Source organism: Balaenoptera physalus (assembly GCF_965194825.1).
Source record: "Balaenoptera physalus genome assembly, chromosome: 2".
NCBI classification, from domain to species: domain Eukaryota; kingdom Metazoa; phylum Chordata; class Mammalia; order Artiodactyla; family Balaenopteridae; genus Balaenoptera; species Balaenoptera physalus.
The window spans coordinates 123,264,130-123,277,030 of NC_138883.1; the positions used below are offsets into that span (position 1 = coordinate 123,264,130).

At 34.4% G+C, this 12,901-nt stretch overlaps 1 protein-coding gene across 2 annotated transcripts in view; it reads left to right on the forward strand.

Moving 5' to 3' along the window:
• MKRN3 (makorin ring finger protein 3) overlaps positions 1-12,901 on the forward strand; it is a 380,445-nt gene that overhangs the window by 333,290 nt on the left and 34,254 nt on the right. The window contains exon 2 of one of the 2 annotated variants that reach the window (XM_082450787.1): positions 1-12,901. This exon is cut by the window's right edge and continues 34,254 nt beyond it. The gene's annotated coding sequence lies outside the window, so the exon portion shown is untranslated. The other variant, XM_082450786.1, reaches the window with a different exon arrangement.

Here is a 12,901-nt window from a genome sequence, read left to right on the forward strand (position 1 = left end):
AGAGAGAGAAAGGACCAGAGAAAATATTTGAAGAGATTATAGTCAAAAACTTTCCTAACATGGGAAAGGAAATAGCCATCCACGTCCAGGAAGCACAGAGAGTCTTAGGCAGGATAAACCCAAGGAAGAACATGCCAATACACATAGTAACCATATTGAAAAAAATTAAAGACAAAGAAAAATTATTAAAAGCAACAAGGGAAAAATGAGAAATAGCATACAAGGGAACTCCCATACAGTGAACAGCTGATTTCACAGCAGAAAATCTGCAAGCCAGAAGGGGGTGGTACCATATATTTAAAGTGGTGAAAGGGAAGAATCTACAACCATGAATACTCTACCAGCAAGGATCTCATTCAGATTCAATGGGGAAGACAAAAGTTTTACAGACAAGCAAAAGCTAAGAGAATTCAACACCACCAAACCATCTCTACAACAATTGCTAAAGGAACTTCTTTAAGTGTGAAACACAAGAGAAGAAAAGTACCTACAAAATCACACCCAAAACAATTAAGAAAATGGTAATAGTAACATACATATCGATAATTACCTTAAATGGCAATGGATTATATGCTCCAACCAAAAGACACAGGTTGGCTGAATGGATACAAAAACAAGACCCGTATATATGCTGTCTGCAAGAGACCCACTTCAGACCTAGAGACACATACAGACTGAAAGTGAGGGGATGGAAAAAGATATTCCATGCAAATGGAAATCAAAAGAAAACTGGAGTAGCAATACTCATATCAGGTAAAATAGACTTTAAAATAAAGAATGTTACAAGAGACAAGGAAGGACACTACATAATGATCAAGGGATCAGTCCAAGTAAAAGATATAACAATTATAGATATATATGCATCCAATATAGGAGCATTTCAATACATAAGGCAAATGCTAACAGCTATAAAAGGGGAAATCAACAGTAACACAACAATAATGGGGGACTTTAACACCTCACTGACACCAATGGACAGATCATACAGGCAGAAAATTATTAAGAAAACACAAGCTTTAAATGACACAATAGACCAGATAGATTTAATTGATATTTATAGAACATTCCATCCAAAAACAGCAGATTACACTTTCTTCTCAAGCGCACATGGAACATTCTCCAAGATAGATCACATCTTGGGTCAAAAATCAAGCCTCAGTAAATTTAAGAAATTGAAGTCGTATCAAGCATCTTTTCTGACCAGAACACTATGAGATTGGAAATAAATTACAGGAAAAAAACATCAAAAACACATGGAGGCTAAATAACATGCTACTAAATATCCAAGAGATCCGTGAAGAAATCAAAAAATACCTAGAGACAAATGACAATGAAAGCATGATGACCCAAAACCCATGGGATGCAGCAAAAGCAGTTCTAAGAGGGAAGTTTATAGAAATAAAATCCTACCTCAAGAAACAAGAAAAAATTCAAATAAACAATCTAACCTTACAACAAAAGGAACCAGAGAAAGAAGAACCAAAAAAACAAACAAAACAGAACCCAAAGTTAGGAAAAAAATTATAAAGATCAGAGCAGAAATAAAGAAAACAATAGCAAAGATCAATAAAAATAAAAGCTAGTTCTTTGAGAAGATAAACAAAATTGATAAACCTTTAGCCAGATTCATCCAGAAAAAGAGGGAGAAGAATCAAATCAATAAAATTAGAAGTGAAAAAGAAGAAATTATAATGGATACCACAGAAATACAAAGCATCATAAGAGACTACTACAAGCAACTGTATGCTAATAAGATGGACAAACTGGAAGAAATGCAAAATTCTTAGAAAGATATAACCTTCCAAGACGGAACCAGGAGGAAATAGAAAATATGAACAGACTAATCACAAGTAATGAAATTGAAACTGTGATTAAAAATCTTCCAACAAACAAAAGTCCAGGACCAGATGGCTTCACAGGTGAATTCTGTCAAACATTTAGAGAAGAGCTAACAAGCTAACACCCATCCTTCTCAAACTCTTCCAAAAAATTGCAGAGGAAGGAACACTCCCAAACTCATTCTATGAGGCCACCATCACCCTGATACCAAAACCAGACAAAGATACTACAAAAAAAGAAAATTACAGACCAATATCACTGATAAATATGGATGCAAAAAGCCTCAACAATATACTAGCAAACAGAATCCAACAGCACATTAAAAGGATCATACACCATGATCAAGTGGGATTTATCACAGCAATGCAAGTCTTCTTCATTAAATGCAAATCAATCAATGTGATACACCATGTTAACAAATTGAAGAATAAAAACTATATGATATTCTCAGTAGATCCAGAAAAAGCTTTTGGCAAAATTCAAGACCAATTTATGATAAAAACTCTCCAGACAGTGGGCATTGAGGGAACCTACCCCAACATAATAAAGGCCACGTATGACAAACATACATCAAACGTCATTCTCAGTGGTCAAAACTGAAAGCATTTCCTCTAACTCAGATCAGGAAGAAGACAAGAATGTCTTTTCGTGCCACTCTTTCAACACAGTTTTGAAAGTCCTAGCCACGGAAGTTAGAGAAGAGAAACAAATAAAAGGAATACAAATTGGAAAAGAAGTAAAACTGTCATTGTTTGCAGATGACATGATACTATACATAGAGAATCCTAAAGATGCCACCAGAAAACTGCTAGAGCTAATCAATGAATTTGGTAAAGTAGCAGGATACAAAATTAATGCACAGAAATCTCTTGCATTCCTATACACTAACAACGAAAAATCAGAAAGAAAAATTAAGGAAACACTCTGATTTACCATTGCAACAAAAAGAATAAAATACATAGGAATAAACCTACATAAGGAGGCAAAAGACCTGTATACAGAAAACTATAAGACACTGATGAAAGAAATCAAAGATGACACAAACAGATGGAAAGATATACCTTGTTCTTGGATTGGAAGAATCAATATTGTGAAAATGACTATACTACCCAAAGCAATCTACAGATTCAATGTAATGCCTATCAAATTACCAATGGCATTTTTTCACAGAATTAGAACAAAAAAATTTTACAATTTGTATGGAAACAGAAAAGACCCCGAACACCCAAAGCAATCTTGAGAAAGAAAAATGGAGCTGGAGGAATCAGGCTACCTGACTTCACACTATACTACAAAGCTACAGTAATCAAGACAATATGGTACTGGAAAAAAGAAAAAAAACAACCAGAAATATAGATCAGTGGAACAGGATAGAACACCCAGAGATAAACCCACGTACGTATGGTCAACTAATCTATGACAAAGGAGACAAGGATATACAATGGAGAAAAGACAGCCTCTTCAATAAGTGGTGCTGGTAAAACTGGACAGCTATATTTAAAGGAATGAAATTAGAGCACTCCCTAACACCATACACAAAAATAATCTCAAAATGGATTAAACACCTAAGTGCAAGACCGGACAGTATAAAACTCTTAGAAGAAAACATAGGCAAAACACTCTTTGACATAAATCACAGCAAGATCCTTTTTGACCCACTTCCTAGAGTAATGGAAATAAAAGCAAAAATAAACAAATGGGACTTAATGAAACTTAAAAGCTTTCTCACAGCAAAGGAAGGAAACTATAAACAAGATGAAAAGACAACACTCAGAATGGACAAAAATATTTGCAAACAAAGTAACTGACAAAGGATTAATCTCCAAAATATATAAGCAGCTCATATATCTCAATATCAAAAACAAAAACAGCCCAATCCAAAAATGGGCAGAAGACCTAACTAGACATTTCTCCAAAGAAGTCATACAGATAGCCAAAAGGCAGATGAAAAGATGCTCAACATCACTAATTATTAGCGAAATGCTAATCAAAACTACCATGAGTTATCACCTCACACTGGTTAGAATGGGCATCATCAGAAATTCTACAAACAATAAATTCTGGAGGGTGTGGAGAAAAGGGAACCAGCTTGCACTGTTGGTGGGAATGTAAATTGTACAGCCACTATGGAGAACAGTATGGGTCCTGAAAAAACTAAAAATATGAAAAAACTAAAAATAGAACTACCATATGACCCAGCAATCCCACTACTGGGCATATACCCAGAGAAAACCATAATTCAAAAAGACACATGCAGAGAGGAAGAGAGAATAAACTTTTTCTTTAGAAAAAAAAAGACACATGCACACCAGTGTTCTTTGCAGCACTATTTACAATAGCCAGGTCATGGAAGCAACCTAAATGCCCATCAACAGACAAATGGATAAAGAAGATGTGGCACATATATACAATGGAATATTACTTAGCCATAAAAAGGAACGAAATTGGGTCATTTGTAGAGACATGGATGGACCTAGAGACTGTCATACAGATTGAAGTAAGTCAGAAAGAGAAAAACAAATATCGTATATTAACATATATATGTGGAATCTAGAAAAATGGTACAGACTAACCAGTTTGCAAGGCAGAAATAGAGACACAGATGTAGAGAACAAATGTATGGACACCAAGGGGGGAAAGTGGTGGGGGTGTGTGTGATGAATGGGGAGATTGGAATAGACATATATACACTAATATGTATAAAGTGGATAACTAATAAGATCCTGCTGTGTAGCACAGGGAGCTCCACTTCTCTGTACAGTAGAAATTAACACATCATTGTAAAGCAACTATACCCCAATAAAAAATTCAATAAAAAAACTTTATTAAAGTCATTACAGAAGATCTGCCTTATCTCTATGTTTCTGATGACCTGAGTGCTGGCTCATATTTGGCTAAATTAAACCTCTGGTAATTCTGAGGGAAATGGATAAAGGACAATGAATCTGGAACAAATTTTTATTTGTATCTTCCAGGCACCAAAGGACAATACCAACCTTTAATCACAGTAATTTTGGGGGCTGGGATTTTTTTCTTCCAAGAAAATAAACCAGCAAAATCAGCAAGAATAAACAGTCCAATGATTATAAATTCTCAGAGAATTCTATTATTATTTTCAATAAGCAGGTAAAGAAACAGATTTCCTCATTTGAGACCTTTGCAGGAAGGCAGATTTTCCCACACATAATCTCTCAATGAGAGTACCCTTGAGTGTCTCATATATAAGAAAGTGCTTCTTTACAGCCCAAATCTGCTTAGATGTAAAGCTGATATTGCAATTCCCAGTGGTTATTATTCTCACAAAGGGTGATTTAGCATGTTTCTCTGTTCTCTGATTGACTTTTGATTGATGCTCTCCTTGCATCTATGTTAAAAATAAATGTTTACTGAACTCTGACTATGTATAGACTATACCAGGTAAACTGGAGTGAAACACAGACTATACTATAGTTTATTATCTATTTAGTGTTATGCATTACTCATGTCTAAAGAAATACTACAAAGTCATATATCAAAAGATGCATATTGAAAATAAATGTATCTAACAGCTATGCAAACACTGCAGGAAGAAACAACAAGAACAACCTCCCTGCAAACAAAAGTCCAGAACCCTATGGCTTGACTGGGGATTTCTACAAAACATACAAGAAGAGCTTATATCTATCCTTCTCAAACTACTCCAAAAGATTGAAGAGGAGGGAATATTCCCAAAGTCACTCTATGAAGCCACCATCACCCTGATACCAAAACCAGACAAAGATACTACCCAAAATTAGAAAATTACAGGATAATATCTTCAATGAGTATAGATGCAATGTAACTATATTTGAAGATAGGATCTGCAAGGGGGTAATTAAGGTTAAATGAAGTCATAGGGTGGGTCCTGATCCAATAGGATTAATGTCCTTTAAGAGAAGACACCAGACAGCTCACTGTCTCTCTCTTTGCCATGTGAAGACAGCACCAAAACAGCTGTCTGCAAGCCAGGATGAGGGTTTCACCAGAAACCAAAGCAATCAGCATCTTGATCTTGGACTTCCCAGCTTCCAGAACCGTGAGACTTAATGTCTGCTATTTAAGCAAAATCTGCAGTATTTTGTTACAGTAGCCCAAGAAGAATAATACAGTAGAAAAATAATAACTCATCTCTACGTAGTATGTGAGGATATATTAATAATACTACAGTAGTTCAACCCTGCATATGAGAATCTCATGTTCGTGTTTAAAACCAGAAATCAAGACTCTTGTTTTTATTTCTTGGGATAATGTTAGTTTTCTCCTAAAATCTTTATTGTTTTGTATTTCAGGTTCATATCTATATTTCTCTTGAGATAACATTGTATGCATATTACGAGATAAGGATGAAGTTTCTTTTTTTAAAAGTTATTTATTCAATTGACTCAATACCATTTATGGAAAAAACTGTCTTCAATACTCTGACGTTCCACACTTGTTAAGAATTAAACGTCCTTGTGTGGGGGTCTATTTCTGAACTCTCTGTTTTATTCAGTTTTCTCTCTATGATTGTACCAATATCCACTGTTTTAATTACAGTTAGCCTTGAAATGCATTTTGATGTCTGGTAAAAGTAATTCTTTTTTTTCTCCTTCAAGGTTGCCTAGTTATATTTGGTTATTAGCATTTGCATATGCATTTACTCTGACCCTTTCAAGTTATACACACAGACTCATTTTGATTGAGCGTCTAATTAATCCATAGATCAAATTTCCATATATTAACCTCCTTAAAATACTACATCTTCTACTCCTTTATCACGGAATAATTCTCAATTTATTTAGGACTTCCTAAATTTCTCTCAATGATAGTTTATAGATTTCTATGTACATATCTTTAGATTGATTCCTAAAATATTAAAAATGTCCCCATGCATCTTTAGTTCTGTGAGTTCTTAAATTTCATTTCTAACTGTTCATTATAGAAATGTAAATAGACAATTGGTTTTTATATACTGATTTCTTCTCAATGGCTTTGCTAAATTTATTACTTCAAATAGTTCAACTGTAGATTCTTCTGGATTTTCAACTGTCCTCCTGTTAATAACTCATTTCCAATTATAATACATTGTATTTCTTTACTTACCTTATTATAGTAGCTAAGGCCTTAAGTAAAAATTTAAATATAACTGTTGGTTGGTGGCATTGTGGCCTCATTCTTGGTGTCAGAGGGAAATCTTTGTACATTTCAACATTTATATAAATCAATATGACTTTTATCTAGAGTTCTTAAAGAGGATCTCTTTAATCAGTCAGGGAAATTCTTTTCTATTCCTAGTGTCCCAAGAGCTTTATCACAAATGCATATTGTTTAAACATAAAAATCTGGGTTTTTGAGAGTTTATTATTTTATTTTTCTCCTTTAATATTTTAATGTTGTTATTTACACTGATTGATTTTGTTTGTTTTCATCGTTCCTAGAAACATCTTTATTTCAAGTGCTCTTAAACACTTCTTTGCATGCATTACAGATGGATATAACTTCCACTCACTGGTATGGCGCTGTTCTCAACACAGTTCACAAGTGGCATCTTAGAAATGTCTTAACTACAAGTATTCTCAAACACTTCTCTGAATGAATTTCAGAATGGTTGTAACTTCCATTCATTGATATAACACTGTTCTCAATGCAGCTTGCAAGCAGCATCTCAGAAACATCTTTATTACAAGTGTTCTTAAAAACTTCTCTATGTGCTTAACAGAATGGGTATAAATGTATTTCACTCATAAAACACTTTTAAATGCAGCTTGCAATTAGTGTTCTGAGAAACACCCTTGTGTGTGTGTGTGCTGTGTGTGTGCGTATAAATCAGTTCTTTCATTTTATTTATTTTTTATTGATATATGCACGACTTAAACCATTATATTAGTTACAGGTGTACAATCAAATGATTTGACATTTGTATATGTTGTGAAATGATCACCACTATGAGTCTAGTTACAACATCCATCACCACACAGTTACAATGTTTTTTCTCGTGATGAGAACTTTTAAGATCTACTCTCTAAGTGACTTTCAATACACAATACAGTATTATTAGCTATAGTCACCACGCTGTACATTACATCCCCAGGACTTATTTATTTTAGAACTGGAAGTTTGTACCTTTTGGCCACTTTCACCCATTTCACCCAGCCCCATCCCTGCCTCTGGCAACCACTAATCTGTTTTCTACATGCATAAGTTTGTTGTTTTTCAATTGATTTTCAAATATTGACATTACCTTACATCATGAGAACTAACCCTTTTTTGTTTTGTTATATATTATCCTTTTATAGATCATTGGACTTCATTTTTCAATTTTCCTGAAATTTGCATCATTGTTTATGAGCACCATGTGTCTGTAATGATCCTTCTTACATACTTAATAGAATTTATTGTGAATCTATCTGGGCCTGGAGTTTTCTTTTAAAGAAGGTTTTTAATTATAATTAATTTCTTTTAAAAGCTAGAAGGCTATTTATATTTCCCATTTACTTCCATGTTATTTATGATAATTTGTATTTTCTAGGAAGTTAAACATTTCAACTACATTTTTATATTGAATGGCCTAATGCTGTTCATGGTACATTCTTATGATCTCCTTAAAATGTATATGAACAATGGGGAGATCACTGTTTTTCATTCTTGATATTGGTTAGTTGAGAAATCTCCATTTTATTTTTTCAGTGAAACATACTAGAGGTTTATCTGAATTATTAATCCTATTAAAGAACGAGACTCTGGCTATTCTACTTGTTATATGTTTGCTTTCTTTTATTAATTTCTGTTCTTGTTTTTGTTATTTCCTTCCACATATATTCTTTTGGTTAAATTTGTTGTCAATTTTGTAATGTAATGTACATTTGTAATTACCCGAATTTAGTGATTGTATCAGAAATAATATGACTTTCTCACTTTCTAATATATTCATTTCAAGCTATAAAATTTTCTCCAAGCATTGCTTTCCACCCAGCACACAGACTTTTATATAAGCAATCTCATTATTAATCAAATCATAATATTTTCTGATTGCTTTTGTGATTTTTTTCGTTGACCTGTGGGTGATTTAGAAATATACTTATTAATATCCCGGCCTATAAATTATTTTTCTAATTTTTTTTATTGATTTCTGGCTCAATTTCAGTCTGGGGTCGGAGAATATACTCTGAATTATTTCAATCCTTTGAAATTATTAGACACCTTTTAGGCCCAATATGTAAATTGTAATAAGTGTCTGGTGTGCAGTTTTCACGGACTAGATTTGGTGAATGTAGTGTTTTTATACACATCAATTAGATCAACAGTATTAATAGCATATCACAATCTATCACCTTGCTGGGTTTTTACCCCCCTTGGCTTATTCAATCAATTACATCCTCGCCCTCTAGCGGCCAGAAATATTAATGCACTTTATAACGTTCCTTGTGGGAAACCAACATTTGTCCGATCAGTCGGGCGTGATTGCTCACAATTCTCTTTAATAATTGCCTAAACGTTTTGGAGGAGGAAAGGAACAGGGCAAAGAACATGGCAAACTATATGAGTATTTTAATGTCTTAAAATATAAAAATCACTCCTTCTTCAAGGAAGGAAGATTCAGATTAATTCTGTCCTTTTTTCCCTGTGGCCACAGCATTCAGGTCTGAGTGTACAGTGGGCATAGCATCTATGTCCTCTTCTAAAGGGGAGGAGGCAGTAGGACTCCAGCGTCATCACGTGACATTCTCCTCCCATCTCTGTTCATCTTTCTTTTCCTACCACCTGGAAGCAAAGCTTCTTCCTTCCTTATGAATATATTTAAGGCTATACATTGTGCCTCTATGCATGGCTGTAGGTGCATCCTAAGTGTTTTCGTAAGTCATATTTTCATTGTCATTCATTTGAAATATTTTTCATTTTCTTTGTGATTTCTTCTATAACTCATAGGTGATTTAGGTTATTTAATGCCCCTTGAACTCTCACCATATTAGCTATTTTCTAAGTCTTTCAAACATTTACTTTTCATATTTATCCAGTTTCTATCATGGTTCTGCATGGAGTTATCAGCCTTATAAAAACTATTTAATCTGGGTTATGGCTAGAAATTAAAATTTAAGTATGTTTTAGGTCTGTAAAATGAATGAATATGAATAAATTCTGCTAACCACACTACAGTATACACATAGCTGAATTCTTGGCACTTATAGAAAAGCTTTCAGAATATTTCTTGAAATTTTCTGTGTTTGATTACAATATAGATAGCTCAGTGTAATTTTCATAATCAGAGAAGTTTTTGTTATACTATATTTGAATGGCTTTAAGATAATTTATACCTTTTTATATCCATATTAAAATATGGAATTAGAAAGACATCTTTGAGTAACTTTCTTTTTATCAAGTTGTTCACTCATGGTGACTAGATTCTTCAAAACAGCCTACCCTCTCCTAGGATGAGCCTAGAGAACTCCTGTCCCATGCAGACACCCATGCAATTACAAGTGATGTGGGAACAAAAAGTGCTGCACAAAGGTACCTAAAACTGAACTTCTCTTTGTGATAATATATTTAATTGTGCCTGGTTTTAAAGCCCAACTTGTTATTTACAGCTTTCTTGAGGTATAATTGATATACAAAAAACTGCACATAATTAATTTATGGAATTTGGTGAGTTTGGACTTCTGAGCTAGAGTTGGAGAAAACTGCCTCTGTAAATTTCAAAATAAAAATCAGTTTGTCCATCAGTATAAGAAAATAAGTACTTATTCCCTACCTCTTATGTGCCAGGAACTTGCAGGGATCCTATAGACATATTACTGCTGTATCCAGACAGCAGAAAATGGAGATTGACACGGTCACTCTAGTCAGTGATTCTAAAATACAAAAGAATTTTATCTCAAAGATTGTCCTTGTAACAGGCACTGTTCCAATAATTTTATAATAATTATTTCATTTATTGCAACAAACCTGTGAGCTGATCGCTCTTATTATTGGTGGTGGCTCTTGTTGTTTGCCAGATGAGATAAAAGAGTGATTAATTTGCCCAAGATGAATTCTTCAGAGAGCAGTGCATCCCGAATTTGAACCCCTGATGCCTTATTCTAGATAATTGCTTTTAATTCCCCCTCCCCCCACCCCACAGTAATGCCTAAATGTCAGACCTGAAGTAGGTGTGTGTGCTGGAGGAAACTGCTTGGAGACAAATGTGTGTCCTTTAAATACGGACACATGAGCCACGTGGGGCTGGACCCAGCAGGCCTGAGATGTTTAGAATAAAAGACTGTGGGGGTCTCCGGTTCTTTTCCACCCATGGCCATAGTCCACCTCAGAACTAGTCTCCTGCCTGTCAGGCTTTTGTTACACTGCCTGGATTGTGTCTCAACTCTGTCAACCACCTCCCCCTTGTCATCTCTTCCCTGGTGACCAGGTGCTCAGCCCAGCCTGCTCAGGTGGAACACTACTTCCCTTTGTTCCACTTGGACACCCCAATGTTGACCATCCAGGAGATCTCCTGCTGCCCTGCACACCACTGTGTACACAAATTGGTCTCAGCCGGGTCCCAGACCTGGAGGCCCTCAGTGGCTTTTTGGGAAAAGAGGGCTCAGCTGAGCCAAATAACTGGAGACAGGATCAGATGTGTATTCTTAGAGACTGTGTGAAAGCAACATCAGTGCTCACATTTTAAAAAAAAAATCAGGATAAGATTTTGAAGTATGATGGTCAGAGAAAATTCTCTGAGGATAGAGATTTGACTGGGATGGAAAATATTTGATTACTTCTCTCAGGACGCATTGCCTAATATTTTCAGTTTTTCAATCTCAGATGATACTTAAAATCATGGGGTACAATTTTAGTTTCTAATAGTGAACATGGAATATGTCATTGTAAAACGAGATGTGGCAGGACACAAACATGATTGGGGATCTGAAAGCAAACACTGTCCCACGCCAGCTGCATAGCTGGGTAGGTTAGAAAATATTATTTTTCTCCATTTCTTCATGTTTGAGGAGAAGGATGGTCAGATACTATCTGGAATTTTGCTGTCCGACAGTAGCTACTACTCAGCCACATTTCAAGCGCTCAAGAGCCATGTGAGCTAATGACTACTGTGCAGGACAACACATAAAAAATCATCATGGAACATCCTATCTGGTGGTGCTGGTCTATAAAAGTCAATCAAATTAATTTAGACATGGTGCTGAGAACATACTACCATTAAACAAATAATAGATTTATATTCAGGATTTTTATGTTAGTGAATTTGTGGAGAGCCTGGTATATAAGCCCAATATCTGTTTCAAGCCTTTTTCTGTAAAAGTTTGGGGGGCTGTCAAAGGAATATTCATTAACCAATGAATTTAGAGGAGAAAAAAGAATGCAAGTGAGCCAAACTTTGAAAGAGTTGGCATCCTAAATACAAAACTCAATATAAAGGAGGAAAATATAAAATCACCAAGATTTCCTAGATTCGCAGTGGAAAACAGCAACATTCTCACATGATTTACCAAATGAGGAAAAGTTTACCTTCTGAAAATACTGAGCCTTCTACTGCATGATCAGAATAAACCTCAATTTCTTTAGGTTTTCAGAAATAAAACGATTTTAATTTTTTAGAACTTTATTTCAATTCCCAGGGTAGTTAACTTTTAATGTTATAAATGTTAGGAATTCTAAATGTCTATGTATCATTGATTGTATACATGTATATATACATATAAATATAAATACAAATGATTCTGTTAATTGCACTACCATTCATTGTCCTTGCTAAATGTGTTTAAGTCTAATAGTTTATCAGTAAATTATTCTTAATTTTCTGCTGTCTTCCATTAATAATTCCTTTGTGATTCTAACATCTTTTATTTCTTTGTTTGCCTTATTGTACTGGCTAGGACTTGCAATAACACATATAGACCTTTTTGCCTTTCTATTTATTTCAGATGGAAAACCTTAAAAGCTTTCATTTATGGAATTATTTTTAATTACAGATTTAATTTATCTAACAGATCAATACTTATGTTCTTTATTTCTGGTCCTGTCATTTTTATTAATAAATATGTTTCTAGAAATATGACCATTTCACAAATTT